We start from the raw sequence: 16627 nt of genomic DNA on the forward strand, positions 1-16627 counted from the left end.
CAGGGCCTAGTGTCTCTTTGTCTTGTGAATGACCTCACTGCTTTGTGTGTTTGTAGTGGAATGCACAGTCATTTACAAGTAATCACACAATAATCCCTCACACTTTTAGAAGGCCTTACTCTCTTCCAGAAGGCTTTCGTTCTCATTATCTCTTCTGAGCCTTGTAACTGCGCCAAGAGGGAGGCCCGAGTTACTGCTGTAATCTCTGATTTTCAGGTGTAGAAACCAAGGCTTAGAAGAGTTAAACTGAGGTCACCCAGTGAGTTTAGTTTAGAGTACAGTCACACCTGGAGGCTCAGGTCCTCAGATTCCTTGTCGACTTTCCATTGCTGTAGCCTTGCGAACTTATATGTGCTGGCTCTGTGCCTCTGCCTTCCTTTTGGCACACTGGGTCTTATGTTTCCCCCCACAGGCAGTTGTGTGTAGAGATTAAGGGAGACTACTGCCTGGGGTAGCATTTAGGTATGGTCGAGCACACTGGTCACATGAAGCACTGCCCCTTTGACTCCATGAACCTTGAATTCCATAGTGCAGTTGAGGTGTACAGGAAAGGGTGTTTCCCTCTCCCCCACTCTGAGGACATCTCTGAGGCACTCCAGCCCTGGGGTGAGCAAGTTGACCTCACTGCCCTGTGTTGTTCTGAGAGTTATGCTTGCCCCTTTTCATTCAGAATTCATTCTTAATGTTCTTGGGAAGAATTTTGACGTGTGTGTGTGTGCGTGCGTGCGTGCGTGCGTGCGTGCGTGCGTGCGTGCGTGCGTGTGTGTGTGTGTGTGTGTGTGTGTGAGAGAGAGAGAGAGAGAGAGAGAGAGAGAGAGATGCATGTATTTTGGGTCTGGCAGGACTGGGCTCTAGTATTGAAGAACAGGATCTGTATCATAGACTTCATCCATGAAAGATGGGCATGTAGAAAGGCCGGCAGAGGAAATGATGGAGAGCTAGTCTTAAAGGTTGCTTTCTTTAGTTCTGCACCGAATTATCCATTCACTGTGCCTAGAAGCAGGCCTGTAAGCTCAGGCACTATGAAGGCTACAGCATGTGGAGTTCAATTTTATGGCCTACTTGGGGTATGGAAGTGACTAGAAGCTCATCCTGAGCCACTTAGTGGCCCTCTAAACAAACAAACAAACAAACAAAAAGTAGAAAGAAGACGAAAGAAGATGAGATTCAGTTCAGTGGTAGAGCTTAGCTTTTCTGAGTGTGCTCCCCCGCACCCCCTCCACACACACAGCGATTGTGGAAGGAGAGGAGAGACTGGGTGCTTTCTAGGTCACAGGATAGCAGTGTACATGTTGAATATGTTGCTTAGCATTAAGGCATTGGAAACTCCGCAGAAGAACGGGCTTCATGTTGGTAACAGTTGCATGAAGAATCATCTCTGTGACTTGGTCAGGAGAGAGCACAACTGCTGTGGGCCAAGGTCTTGGATAGCTTTGTTTTTATATACACCCTTACCTACAAGAATTCCAACTCAATGTGATAAGCATTGCTTGACACGTGGTCCTAAGGAGCCAAGCAGGGCCAGGAGGTTGAAGGCTAGGGAGTCAGAATTTGGTTCCATATAAGGAAGAACTGTCTTGTGCAAAGATAGAATTAACAGCTGTCTGAAATATGATCTCTGCCTCATGGGAGACCGTGGAGATGCTAAGGGGATTCATGAATAGTCAGGCAGAGTGGGTCAGAGGTGCTCTGTGGCCAGGAGAAATAAAGAACATGTACACACAGGGAATGCGATGTCCCTTTGCTGATGATGAACTTGTAGATGTTTGCACAGCAGAGGAGAACTGTGAGTCTTCTCTTCTGATTTTCATATTTATCCTGATGCCTCACTGCTTGCACCTTGGTTTTGGAAGTTCCTAGCTCTTCTCTGCATAGTGTTTTCAGGGCAACATCTTATTTCTCAGCTGAAATGCTCCTGTCCACGCACAAGCAGAAACTGCTCCCAACAGAGCCATTTCCTTTCTTCTCCATCCTCCTGCTAGCCCCTGGAGGACTGCAGTGTGGAACCTGGTTTCTGAGCTAGGATCTGCTGGGTGGTGGCAGGTGCTTTATCTGGATGCCTGTGTGCATCCCTTAATTTTGTGTTTGTATCTTATTAAAATATTAAAAAAATGTATCAAAATAAGCTCACAGGGACCGTTTGGACTGAAGAACTAGAAACTGCTTTTTGGGCACATAGCTGGATAATTTAGGGCTAGCTGTCCGGTTTTTGGATAAGGGAATGGGAGCCAGCAGAGCAGAACTGATTTGCATAGCATTGTACCTTCAGAAGTGACTGTTCTGGCTTGGAGCTTGGGAACCATTACTCCTTGCCCAGTGCTGTTTGTAACTGACAATTCCTTGATGTTAGAAGCAGCAGCCTCACAATGCAGTCTGAAGAGCCTGAGAATTGGTTACAATTTGGAAAAGGATTCACCTCATCTTAGAATAGCTTTATTAGTAACAGTATAGCAAGTTCAAACATGACATGGGGAAACCAAAGGTACAGTTGGGGTCTCCTCTTTGAGTGGCCACCTAATGTCATGTCTGTCTTTCATCTTCTCTCCCTTGATTTATCTTGAGTCACTTTGACCAGATTCAGTCCTGATTAGCTTCACAGTTCCAACTATTTCACAGGACCTCGGCCTTAGAATATATTTTACAAGCTGTGTGATCTGATTTGCGTTTCTCTCCCCTAACAACCACGTGCTGCCAATAGTCTGCCTTGACTCTGTGTTGTGGATTCTGATGTCTGCCTCATTGTAAGAATTCATGCTAAACCAAGTGGTCCGAAAACTCCCCAACTCAAAAGTCTATGAAGAATTATTTCAGTGCCTGTGTAACATGGGTTAAATTCCTGGCTCCTGGCACAGGTGCTTCACTGAGAATGATATGTATTGTTGCACACACATTATCATGAATAAGATATTGACTGGCTATTTACTCAATTTAACTTAAAAGTGTTTGTTGTCTGTAACATTGTACCCAGTGCTGTGTTAGGACAGTGTCTGCAACATTGTACCCAGTGCTGTGCTGTGTTAGGACAGTGTCTGCAACATTGTACCCAGTGCTGTGCTGTGTTAGGACAGTGTCTGCAGCATTGTAACCAGTGCTGTGCTGTGGTAGGACAGTGTCTGCAACATTGTACACAGTGTGATACTGTGTTAGGACACTGACACAATTATGCTGTATGCTCTCTTCATACCCCACCTTTTCCTTCCTTCCCTTCCCCAGCTGTCATCAGGTGCTGTCCCCCTATACCGTTTCCTCTTTTACTTTCATGTCATATATACATAAATGATTTTAGGTATCTATGTAAAACCTAGGAACTACAAATGATAGAAAATATCCAACATTTTCCTGAGAATGGCATAATTCAATTAATATGACCGTCACCAGGAACATCTGTTTTCCTGAAGATGAGATAATTTCTTCTTTTTTATGAATGCAAACCCCCTTTCATGTATATCATGTATATATGTATATGTGTGTGTGTGTATATATATATATATATATATGGATATACACACAAACACACACATATGTATACACACACACACACACACAAATATATAAATATATATATTTCCTTTATCCGTGCTGCTGTGTTCCATTTCTTAGTTGTAATGAATGTTGCTGTAATACACATTGGTGTTGGAGTATCTCTCTGGCATGTTGATTGGAAACACTTTGTTGTAAGTATGTAGGAGCAGGCTACTTGGATCATATGGTGGTTATAAATTTAGCTTTTTGAGGGTCCTCTATCCTGATTTTCATAGTGGCTGGACCAGGTTTCAGCCCACCAATTTGAGGGTAAGTTTTTGTCTACATCCTTTCCAGCAGTCATTGACAATGAGTGACATACTAACTGGAGTGAGAGAGACTGCAGTGGAGTTCTCATTTGCATTTTTCTTGGTGATATTGAACTTCTCATGCTTATTGGCCAGTGTATTTCATCTTATGAAAACTATTTCTGCTTATTGGCAATTGTATTTTGTCTCTCAGATGAGTAGCTATTAAAGATTTTCTTCTATTCTACAGATAGTCTCTTATGGCACTTTGGACAGTCCCAGTCTTAATGTAGACTTTAAACTTTGAAACCACCCCCTTCCTTTGCTGGATTGGGAGGCTGTTTCTGGGAACAGGACTGTACACACACACACACACACACAAAGGTGTGTGTGTATGTATACACGTGTGCATGTGTGTTAGGAGCAATATTCCACATCTGTGATGTGTGTGTGATATTAGTGGTTGAGAGATCCATGTCTGTGAGGGTTAATGATTTACTCAGGGTAAGGAGGTCTGCCTTGTGTGGGGCATGTTCTTGAAGTGCCAGAGAGAAGGGAGATTTTTCTGACATCCTCCAGCCGCCTTCTCCATATAAGGAAATGTTTACCCACCACACTCATCTATTGGAAGGGAAGGAGGTGACTCAGGGTTTGGGAGAAGCAGGATTTGAATTCTTGTTTCCTGAAACCAAGTCGAGCCCCCTCCCCCGCCCCCTGCCCTTCCCCCTCCATTCCTCTGCTCCTAGTTCTGGAGTCTGAAGAGAGAGTGCCTCAGGTCTGTTCCCTTCAGGCTCTGGACCACATCCCTGCTGTGTTCTTCCTGGGCCTGGCTTGGTGAGAGGGAGTAAGGGCAGTGAAGGCCAGCTCTCTGTGGTGGTGACCTCCTCAAGTGAGTACATCATTATTGCCAGTGGCATTTGTGCCAGCAGACCTGGGATGTTGGCTTGCCCAGGGTGGTGGGAAATATTATAAGTAATGTTGACTGCCTCAGTGCTGCAGTGTTGCAGTTTGAGTGGGGAGAGCTGCTTTCCCTGGGGAGAAATTCTCACAGAGAGATTTAGAAATGGGCTCTGCCTGAGGAAAACAAAAACCCCAAAACTGTACAGATATTTGTTCTCGCTTGAGGCCTACCTTCAGTTGGGTAGACAGATAATTTTGGGGGTGTTGTCTGATTGCTAGGGGTAAAGCCATAAACCAAAAGGGATGTGAGTGGGAACTTGGGGAGGGGCAGTCTTACCCTGCAGGGTCGAGTTGTGGTTGGACATGAAGTGTGACACATTGCTGTGCAGCATTTGTGTGGCCCACAGAGTCCGGCATACAGACTTCGCACGTGGGACTTTGTGTAGCTATGATGGGTTTTCAGGGCTGCAAGAGCCAGCCATTGTCCAGTCCATCTTCTGTTTTTCACAGCCTCATAAGGTGCCGGAGGACATGAGAGTGTGGCTTGCTTGTCGCATTTGGTAGGATTTGAACCCAGACTTGCACTCTCAGTGCATTCCCCTGACAGTATTCCCACGCTGTTCTACAAGCAAGGCAGAAGTTGCCTTTCCAACGAATGGCTCTGCTCACCTTGGCGACCCCTTGACTGACTCTGCTGTTGATCTGTGTCTTGCTTGGGAAGCACAGTGCTGTTTTCTGAATCTTGCCTAGAAAATGCAGTTGTTGATAGCAGATGCTTAGTCTGTGCAGAGCTCTACAGTAACCACTATGGCTTATCGGTAATTTCCTCTTGTTATAAGACAGATGTTAGCCCAGTTTACCTGTAAGAAAAGCAAGGGGTCAGGAATTGTGAGAAAGGTCCCTTATTGGTCCTTGCATAGTGATCTGGGTCCGTTCTCCTGATAAGGTCCGAGTTAGGCTGGGTTACTCACCCTGAGCTGTTCTGCCAGGGTTCTTCAGTGTCATATGTTTTTTTATAATTTTATTAAAGTGTATGTGTGTGTGTGTGTGTGTAGGCTACTGGAGAACATCTTTAGATGCTGTTTGTTTGTTTGTTTTTGTTCCCCCCCTCTTTTAAATAGGATTTTTTATTTGCTTGCAACTCACCAAGTAGGCAAGGTTGATCTGACCAATGATTCTAGGGGTCTGCCTGTCTCTACCTCTCTACTACTTTAATGACAAATGTATGTGACTTTTTAAAACCTGGGTTCCTAGGCTTGAAGTCGGTACTTTACTGACTAAGCTGTCTTCCTGGTCTCCTAGCTTCATTGATCATTAACTTGTCTCTGCTCCTTGCATTGTTCTGTTGCGGGTAGTATCCCAGCACAGGGTGCAGACTGCATAATTAAATATACAAAGCAGCAAGGGTGTCTTGGGCAGGAGATAAGAAATAAACAGGGAAGTGAGGGAAACTGTCAATAATCCAGATGAAGATTTGCCAAGTGTGGGGGAGGGGCTTTGCAAGGTCTGTCCCTGATGAATCTGAGTGACAAGGGCCAGCCAGAGGAAAGGGAAAGGCAGGCAGTGGATAGCCAGTGCAAAGTGGTGAAACGGGCATGCTGTGCTAGCAGGTCAGGACTGCAGATGCAAAATCAGTAGCCAAGAGCTAGAAGGGCTTAGAGGTGTGAGCACACCATGAGACCTGAGCTTCCTTCAAGTCCCAAGTCCAGGTCGGCTGGTGACCAACCACTGGGACTTACATTTTACAATTGCCTTTCTGGCAGCTGCGGAAGGAGGGGGTCTTTGTTATGTGAGGGCAGTAGCAGAAGCACAAAACTTGGGGACTTTTGGTACATTCCAGGTGTGGGGGCGGGGCGGGTGGGGCAGGCGCTGCGTCAGCAGTGATGTAGCAGTGGGTGGGGGAGGGAGAAATTCAGGACCTGTTTCAGAGCTTTCGGTAGGATACCAGAGTGTGATTTCCTTTAGAGAAATGTCAAGCTGAGTGGACCAGACCTTCATAAACACACATGAGTGTTGTTTTGTGGAGAAGTTATAACAGTTGCAGACCTAAGAGTAAACTTTCCCCTCTTTGAATTCTAACTACGAGCTTTTAGTCAAGCAATTGAGGGTGCAGTAGCTTCTGGCTTCCGACTTCCTGGCTTAGAGCTGTTAGAATACCCCCAAACAAGGCCTTCCTGCCCTCTCTAGATTAGTTATATATTAGTATTCTTTCTCATCAAAAATGTGAAGCTTTCCGAGTGATTTAACGTTATGTTTTTGTTTTGTTTAACACATGCTAAATATATGTTCTATCTCGAGCTGTGTCTCTGGTCCCTTTTCACCATGGTTTCTGTCTCTTGTCCCTGTACCTTTAGTAACAAACCTTCCATCCTGTAAAGTGGGCCTGCAAGGCTCAGGGATCCCAGAGTGGCTGTTGAGTTAAAGCCCTCGTGGCTTGAGGCTGTGGAGAGAGGACCATGTGCCATCTGCTTCACTTAAGCTGAGCTTTCTCTTGTCCCGTCGTCTCTGGGCATCCCTTGCACAAGCTGGGCTTTTCAGAAAATACCTGTGCTTTTTCAGTGTAGACAAAGGTCTCTGACTTGTTAGGGAATTTAGTCAGAATCCCACAGCAAAGTAGCTTAAGAATCATTTTGAGAAGCTGCTTGCCTAAACCCTTACCTTTAGTCCACAGTCCAAAAAAGACCTTGCATGGGTCTCGTGTCTCTGGGAACTCCTTGGCCACCTGTACCATAATTGACTGAGTATGGACATTTTTCAAAAAAAAGAAAACCCTAAACTAAATCAGCGGGCAATCATTCCTGAGGCTTTTTAAATAGTCCTCTTTAAATAGTTTGCAGTCTAAAGTTACGAGGTTTTCAACGGGGAGAAAAGAAATCAGTTTAACACCATCTCTTAAAAACTGGGCTGTGTTTGCGCTCACTCGTTTCTTTGAAAATTTCTTTCCTATTACCCATTCAGTCAACAAACATTTATTGAGTTCTTACTGTATGCCAGGCATTGTGCTAGGTACTGGGGATTGATTCAGAGATAATTTGGAGGCGTAGGGAAGGGGAGCGGGTAATTACAGCACAGTGAGATAAGTGCTATAATAGAGGGATATATAAAGAACTAGAAATAGCACTATGAATAACATCTCTGAACAAATTGCCATCTTTTTTTCCTTCTGGATTATTCCCTGATGTATATTGCCCAAAGTGGGATTACTGGGTCATTTAAAAGATGAAAACAATTTGGCACAAAAAGATGTAATGGCTTGCCTGGGGAATACAGCTCAATTTTCAGCAGGAGAAAAAACTGTTGACAACTCCGGATTTAGACCACTTCTCCAGGAGGACTGGGTAGCTTTCATACCTCGTTATCAACGTGGTGCCTTCTTGTGTGTGTGTGTATGTGTGTGTGTGTGTGGGGGGGGGCAGCACCTGTGCTGAACATGTCAGTTTTCATGTACAAGAGCATGTCCTCATCTTCAGCCTCATGGATTACTGGCTGTCATAGTAACTTGGCTTCAGGAATGTCATTCCTATCTTGTAACCTGTGTCCTTGTTAAAAGGAAGTGACTTAGGGAAGCTCCACAGTTAAGAACTGGAAAGACCCAGGAGTGGAGGGCAGTGTGTTTGATTCTGACTCCCACCCCACTCCCCGTGCCCTGCTCAGGAAGCCTGAGAGCTTATGCTCCAGCTGGGATCTGAAATTTACTCAGGGCTTTTGTCAAGGTCAGGATGTGTAGAACAGGCAAAGATGCTCTCACCCCTAACGTCAAAGCGGAGCACAGCATCCTTCTGGAGGTTGGCTCAGAGGAACCTGAGGGCCAATCTTGTTTCCTGGCCCAGATCCCAAAAGACTATTTGGTCCCAGTTTTGGAACATGAAATCCCAAGGAATGCTGAAACCGTGCTGTGGTTCCCTTTGAAATGTATGATTGTTCTAGTAGTCAGAGTTGTAAGTAAGACTCCTGTCCCTAGGATGGAGGGCCTCTCACAACCAGAATCAAGTATGTGTCCACCATAGATTCCCTTGATACCCGTGCTCACTGAGCACAGTCTCTGCCTCTCCTCAGATACCCTGCATCCACTCTGTGCTTCTGCCCATGCTGTTCCTTTAGTCTGAGATGACCTCACTTCTATCTGTAGACTCCTGTTGACCTATACAGGAGTTAATCCTAGTCACCATCTGCTCCCCACCACTACCTCCTTTGCCCTAGAAGATGGTTCTGTTGTGGTAGCCTGCTCCAGTTAGCTGGGAGGCATCAGAGTGTGTGTGCTCATGCTTAGCTCATACTTAGCTCATGCTTAGAAGCATGATCCAGGTTTGGTCCTGTTTGTGGTAGGTGCTTCCTAGCTGTCAGCTGAGGTGCACGACTGAGTTTCTCTTCTATCACATGTGTGTAAATGAATGATTACCCCATGTAATAGTGTATTCAGCAACTTGTACCTCAGGATGTGCCTCTTCCTTGGCTCTTCACCTTTATAATATTTATTGTATCTCCTTTTTATGAAGCTATTTAAGGGCAGAGGGAGTACTTCATTTTCCTGCATCTGTGGATGCACATAATTGCTCCCAGGCCTTCTTTAAAGGAAAGAACAGTTTCACGCATCTTAAATGATTGTGTCAGGCTAGGACATTGTTAACTGAAGGGTCCACTTTGTAGTGCTAGCTTGCCAGGAAGGAGTTGTGTATCATGGGTTTCTCAGCACACACAGAAAGGAGCAGACTGGACTCTGCTTGAGAGATAGGGAAGAGTCTGGAGCTGATAGTGCTGGCCGTCTCTCATGAGAGAGAGGAGGTCTTGCTCGGGTCAGGAAACCTAGTTTCTTCCCTGTAAGAGTTGCAGAGTTAGAAGGAAGATGCAGTGAAGCTCTGGGTTCAGGTCTTCTTGAGATCCAGCTTCTCCTCTGGTAACGTCCCTTATACGCTAGTACCTTGCTGTTATAGACGGTTGCCTATAGTGGGGGATCCTTTATTAAACTGATAGCTGAGATATTTAACTTTTTTTTTTCTTTTATCATTTTCCCAAATGCAGCCTCCATTAGTCTTATAATTCAAGTACTTTAGGCCAGGATATCAAGTTCTCCCTGTTCTTGCTATAAAACCCCCCTTCAGCTTTATATCCCTCTGTATCCCATTAGCTCTGTGCCTCTGGCCTCATTAGGGTCTCTGAGAGTACTCTGAGGTCTTCCTTAAGACTGGTGTCTATTAGTTCCCTGTGCCCACTGCTTTTCTATGCCTACTGGTTCCCCATGGCCGTTGGTACCTTGTAACCCAGTCTCTTCCTTCATATGTGGAAATCCTCTTGCGTTCTCAGCTTATTTGGGAAGCCACTACCTCCTCAGAGGACTTCTAGACCTCAGCAGAACTTGTCATTTACTTGCTTTGGCAGTCTTGTCACTATCTTGTGTACTCCAGCATTCTCACAGGGAGACTGTGAGTTCTTTGGGGGCATGTCTGCACATCTCCATGTCTTATGACTGCAGGGAATATGCCATCATGTCAGCTAACAGCTATGCCTGAGCTCTCAGAAGTCAGTGCCAGGCTTATTCAGGAATTGTTTCATCAAGAGCACCGTCCTTGAGAATCTGCTTTGGAACCGAGCTGAGGGTATTTAGGCCATTATATTCTGGATACCTATAGGTATTGCTAATGCCAGGCCTCTGAGCTTTTCCTTAAGAACTTAACCACAAGGTAGAATTGACAACAGATTTGCAGGTTTCTTACATGAACATTTTTTTAATGCAGCCATTATTTTTATACCAAAGCAATTTGAAGTGTGAAAATGGCAGGTTTTTTTTTAAAAAGTAAATTTCTGCCCTGAGAAGTAGAATAAATGTCCATATTCTATTTGTGACTACAATTAATAAAACCCTTGCCATAGGGTTTAGGTTTTGAAGATTTTGGCTCTAAGCTGGTACTGTTAGCCTCAAGTGTTTGATGTACGTTCCAGTCCTCGGGTTCCCTTGTGTCTAAGTAGGAACTCTTTCTCAGTGATGATGGGGAGCAGGTGAGGCCGATAAATGTGTAATTAACAATTAGGTTTGGAAATAGTTTTTTTAAAGTAGCATTTTCAAATAGTTTGCATTAGAAATAAAACACATGTAAAGTGTCCATGTATTTTATTTTTGAAATGGATAACATAACTGCATTTAGTTTGAAGGGACATCACGTATCTTAGAGAGTACAAAAGCACAAATGGTTTATATTAAGTTTTTCATAAATTATATCTGTAGAGCCATGGTCCTTGGGAAATTATAGAAACCTTGGAAAGAGGTGAGCATGCATCCTTGCACCACCATGTGTGGTCTCTCTCTGTCTTGTGTCTGCGGCATTCCAGGAAATGGTTGTCTATACCCTCCCTGGCAGATGGGATTGGCCAGCCCCAGGTTACTCACAGGAAACTTGAGCTTGGAGAGGTAAAGATCACTTACACAAGCCTTGGAGTTAGGACTGGGCTCCTGATAGATTTTAGAAAACCCTTGTATTTACACAAGGGCCATGGTCTGCCTGGCTTTGTTTATTCTCTGTCCTCTCTCTGTGGTAGCTGCTGGGTTGGGGCCAGATAAAGCAATGGCCATCTGCAGTCACAAAGCCCCTTAGGCTGTCTGGTAAATCTCCATGGGTTTCTTGCACTTGATCTCTGTTTCTTAGAACCCATATTTCAGTCTTCCCTTTTCTTCCTCCCTTTTTGAGAGACATTGGGTATTTCCACTTTAGAAGCCAGGAGGCTATGTGAAGGGGAGTCCATATTTTCTGCAAAAAGTATAAGTAGCAAGTCAAGTTCATTGAGGATTTCTCACCATCTTTGGGAATCTAGAGACAGCATGTGAAGGAGATGTGCAAAGACTGGAAACTGGAAGCTGTGAGGGGTCTCAGGGGGAGGCTTCAGGACAAGCCTTTCTCTCCCAGAAGGCTTTCATGTCTTCACTGTAAGGGTGTGGGGACTGCTAGTGATTTCTAAGTTTTTCAAATTCTCCAGGGCCTGAGGTTTTCCCAGCTGTCAGTTTCTGCGGAGCTGCATATTCCTGCAGCTGTTTCTCTGATACCTTTCAATCTTTACATTTAATCTATTCAACAATGTATAATTTTTTAAAGGGAAGCTCTTATAGACACTTCTGAAATATAAGGGTGGAGGGAATAAAAGGATGTTAAAAAATAGAAAACAACCAATTAAATAGTATATAGCATATAATTCTCCTTGGAAACTTACTGTGAAATTGAGGAGCACTTTAACAACTGGTAATTTAAATTGCATTTGAACCCTGCTAATGGTTTGTTTGCATGGGAGCTTCAATCATTTCCCAGCCGTTCTTTAGCAAAGCTACTTGTTCTCTTTATGGCAAAGACGAAGAAAATTATTAACCGAGAAGTTGCTTGTGGGAAAGGGAGGCCCCTTACATGGGCACATGGAAGGAAGCTGCAGATGGATGTGACTCTCTCGGGGACAGTGGTGGACAGCTGGGACTTTTAGCAAGGCTTAGAGTTCTGAGGAGAAGTTTTGTGTTTCTCTCCCTAGCACTGCCCCTTTTTCTGCATAAGGGAACTTTGATTTTATGGTGTTTTGGGTTTGGATCTTTTTGCATTAGGTTGTACTGTCCACAGCTCTAAAGTTGGCCTCTTAGCCATCAGTTTCTCTGCACATTTGAAATCATACCTCCAGTGATAATGATTTTTGAGATTTCCTGTCTTCTGAAGACCACACACTAACTTAAGGAAACGAACTGCTTCAGTAGGCTCATTCATTAAACTCCATTTTTGTTATGGAATTCCTTTTTGTTGCTGGGATGTGCTTGAGTTTACAACACAAGGCAAATCCCTGTCTTAGTCTGTGTACCCTGTTAAAGATGCATGTTACTAAATCTAGATCTATCTGATCAAGTTCTAAATCCCTTGAAACTAATGATGGTTTCTTGGATGGCCACTTCCCTACTTGGTGCCCAGGCTCTTTTATTGAGCAAGAACTAGGGAAGTGGCTTTATGTTTTATTTTTTAACCTAGCTCTAAGTTTGTACATGGGTAGGACTAAAGATACCATGGACATGAAGCAATCATATGTTTAGTTAGAAAATGCTCAAAGATAGTATGAGAATGAGGGTGGTATTTTTCTGATTTGTGTATATGGTGGACAAGTTTTATAACTGGCTACTGCCCTGGAATTTACTTTTCATAATCCCAAAAGAAGAGCCATCGTTCTCAGTGGTGTGTCTGTGTTGAAAAGTTACCACGGAGTAATAAGATTTTGAAGTTCTCTGTGACGCACTAGTTCACAATTTACAGGTAAGGAAATTGAGATTCAGCGGGCCACTAAGTCATATTTCTTGTTCTTCCATAATTGCATCTGTTTGACCTATCTTGTACTCACGGTATTTAGATGAGGCTGTTTCCCATGATGCTGAGATCTGAAGGGTGTCTACATTCTCTTTCTCCTTCTTTTGAGACAGCCTTATGAAACAAAAAGTACCTGGTACGGACTGGTGGTTTGGGAAGTCTAGAAGGTCTCCCAAACATTATGCAGTATGGCCTAACTAGGAAGTACTGAAGGTGCTCTGAACCCACAGACTCAAAGCTTTCTCTCTGTTTTCCACAGGTGAGAACACAGGCTCAAGGGCAGAAGTAGAGAGATCGAGCCAGGTGCTTCTGCTTTTGTTACTGTTCACCGTTCCCCCACTGGAGGGAAGACATTGTTCCTCAGTTGGTAAGTTCTGTCCAGAAGTATGATTTTTTTTAATAATAATAATATTCCAGCTTTAATCAATTTTAGAAATAATGGATGCTGGTAACAAGAGTTGAGAACTGGAGAACTCTGAAGTGTTTATTATTATCATCATTGTCATCATCATCAATATAATTTCGAATTGTTTTTTGTGGCAATGAGCTAGATGCCATACTGCCAGTAAAATATGTGGCAAAGCAAAGGCGGCTTCACCTCTTGTAAGGCGGCATTCATAGAAACTGGAAGAAAACTCAGTGGCAGTTATTTCATCTCCCAGTAATGGTCTGACTCCCTTCTTTCTCCTTTGGTAAGAACTGAGGTGTTACTGAAATCGAAAGGCTGACGTGAAGATGACAGGGAACACTGATTGCATTAGGGAGGGAATTCGATGCTTCTTGTTTACTCCTGTGTAGTGTGCCTTTTTCTTTTACAATCTCCTGCTATTCTCCCATCAACCTTTGAAGGTGGAGAGGGCTAACAGCCTTGGCAGAGGGTGGGAGCCTTTGCTTTAATGACCTGTTAGCTCTCCATTGCAAATTGAGTGTGAGTGTTGTTGCTTTGTGTGCTGGGGAGAATAATGGCCATCAGATGAGTTGTCCTGCAGTAGCTCACTATTTCACAGATATAGGATGTGTGTGGCATAAAGAATCATCTGTATGATGTGACCTGGTGGTGTCCTGGTGAGAAGCTGGAGGAAAGCAGTTGGGGAATTCTTGCTGAGACTTTTATTGACCCTCGTCCTATGGTCTCCATGATGAGGATCGATCCCTACATACTTTAAGGACTTACATTAAACTACATAAAGAATAAACCTCACTCTGAATGTTGTGGAGTTTTTCAGAGCACCGTGAATGCTGTTGTGATGGGGAAAAACCCAACTTGATTTGAAAGTGTAACCGAGTTCATCCTTGTGTTTTGCCCCTGTTTTCTTTTTTTTTTTCTTTTCTTTTTATTTTTTTGTTTTTATTTATTTTATTTATTTATTTATTTTGTTTTTCAAGACAGGGTTTCTCTTTGTAGCCTCTGTCTGTCCTGGAACTCACTTTGTAGACCAGGCTGGCCTTGAACTCAGAAATCCGCCTACCTCTGCCTCCCAAGTGCTGGGATTAAAGGCGTGTGCCACCACGCCCGACTTCCCCCCTGTTTTCTTTATCTTTGTTCCACTCCCTTCATTGAATGATTGGTCTTCACAGCATAGGTAACCGGGTACTCTTTCTTTGGCTTTGACTTGGCAATATTCCTCTAATAAAATCTCAAACATGGGCTTGAATATTACTCCTGGCCTCCAGCTTATGGTTACAGCATCAGTGGGAATCTTTGTTGCTTGCTTCATCTTAGTGTTTAAAATGAAATTGTGGTAGCCTTGAACTTGGATTTATTTAGTGAACTCAAATGGTGTAATGGCCGAAATGCAAGACTGCCTTCGTCAGCTGGAAAGAGCTCAGAACTTTTGTTACCCCAGGTTAGTTATGATTCCATGGTGACACTTGCTTCTGAAGCCCTGGCATGCCCTTGCCACATGTTACTTAGAGCAAGGTGGGAGGGTGGCCTCGCAGACTTGGAAGACCTGGTGTAGAGGGGAGTTGGGTTCAAGGCTCAATCAACTTGAGCAGGACTCCAGCTCCGGTTCTCTGCAGTGTTCTTTGCTCTGCCCTTTTTCAGTTGTTGGCTTTATCATCCTCAGGATACTTGCTTCATGGTTAGGAGGTAGCTGTCCAGTGACCAGGATAAAGGCATTTACTTTTCCATGTGCAGGAGAGTGAACCTTGTTGGCACATTAGAAAGGTTGCTGCACATTGATCAACCTGTCACCGAGCCAAAAGGATGGGAGCGTGCCACTTGGAATGTACACACCAGAGGCTGTGCTATTCCAGCCTCATGGCAGCCACTCAGCAGAAGCGATTGGTGCCTCAGCAATTGTACTGTTGGGGAGAAAGGGCTAGAAGCCTTGTTCTCAGCCTTATTACAATGCCATGCTTCAGACCTCACCTGATCTTTCAAAAGGGATATTAGGCAGCTATACTTACACTAAGGTACTGCTTACGAGAGTGACATTAGCAAAGGAAGATGCTGGGACACACACTACCTTGACGTTAAAGGATGATATAACAAGTCAGAAGGTCAATGTTTGTATGTCTCGTAATCTGGTGGGATATCTACATAAAAAGGTAAGCAACAGATTTTCATGGCTAGAAGAATAAGCCTGAAGCTTGTGAGGGTCCCTTTCATCAGAGATTCTCGAGCAGCTATTGGCTGAATCTGTTGAGTAGTTCCAGTGGTTGTATTACAGATAATGCTGGACAATGTGTTTTATGAGGGCTACACAAACCACAGCACTGAAAGAGGCTTCTGCTAGCAACGTGGCTCAGTCACTGTGAGTGAGGGAGAGGATGGCCGGATGGAGACCACAAAGCACAAAGCCTGCAAGTGTTACTCTTGATTTATTTTCAGTTTCCCAATCTCAGGATTTTAGGTAACACTGATTGTCCTGCCTGCTCCTTATGTTTGTTTTGTGCAAGTCTGTTGGTGGTAATTTATCAAGTATGGCCTATTCATTCATGATAGGTTATGGTAATTGTTTTCTTCCTTCAAGATTCAAGATGAACTAAAAGTAAGATCCTGCAAAGATTAAGAGTACAGCACTGTGCTTAGTACGTAGTACTTATGCTTGGTGTTCCTCCTCCTCCATACCCAGGCACTGTCCTCCCCAGGACTAAATGAGGACTAATTTGTTCTGAGTCTTGGAAAGAAACCAGATTTGGAGCTTTATTAATCATTATACTTGACCCTAAAGCAGTCAGAGATTCAAGGAGGTAGATGCAGACCTAGGCGATTCCATACTTGGAGACCCGGAGAAGCTGGAGTCTAGCCTGTGGGATTATTCTTGCTTTGTTTGTTCCTATAATCACACCTTCTGCACCAAGCATGCCTGGCCCAGTGGGAGTCAGGAAGGAAATTATTTCCCTCTTTGGATATCAACGTACAATTGTTGTAGCCAAGGACTTTGGGTTTTAATATTTCCGTTTTGGTCTTAAGAGCTACCAGGTATTAATCTCTGCCGGAAGCAAAGCCTTGGTCATTTCTGTTAGAGGTGTGTGTCTTGGCTCCCTGCAGTTACTTGGCCAGCTGGTTTCTGAGCATTTGTCACCATCTGCTAAGCCAGGCTTCATTTTTATTTACTTGTTTCACAAATTACAAGGGGACTTAGTAAATGTGAACCGAGACGCGCACAGTCTCCCCGAGTCTGTGAACTTTCA

At 44.0% G+C, this 16627-nt stretch overlaps 1 protein-coding gene across 10 annotated transcripts in view; it reads left to right on the forward strand.

The window, feature by feature from the left end:
- Positions 1 to 16627, forward strand: part of Lpp (LIM domain containing preferred translocation partner in lipoma) — a 608013-nt gene that overhangs the window by 50398 nt on the left and 540988 nt on the right. For all 10 annotated transcript variants that reach the window (XM_085832096.1, XM_085832095.1, XM_029470446.2 and 7 more), the window contains exon 3: positions 13245 to 13352. The gene's annotated coding sequence lies outside the window, so the exon portion shown is untranslated. The remainder of the gene's footprint in view (positions 1 to 13244; positions 13353 to 16627) is intronic.

The sequence above is a fragment of the Mus caroli genome, unplaced genomic scaffold, assembly GCF_978045245.1.
Source record: "Mus caroli unplaced genomic scaffold, Mus_caroli_1 scaffold_17, whole genome shotgun sequence".
In the NCBI taxonomy this organism is placed as follows: domain Eukaryota; kingdom Metazoa; phylum Chordata; class Mammalia; order Rodentia; family Muridae; genus Mus; species Mus caroli.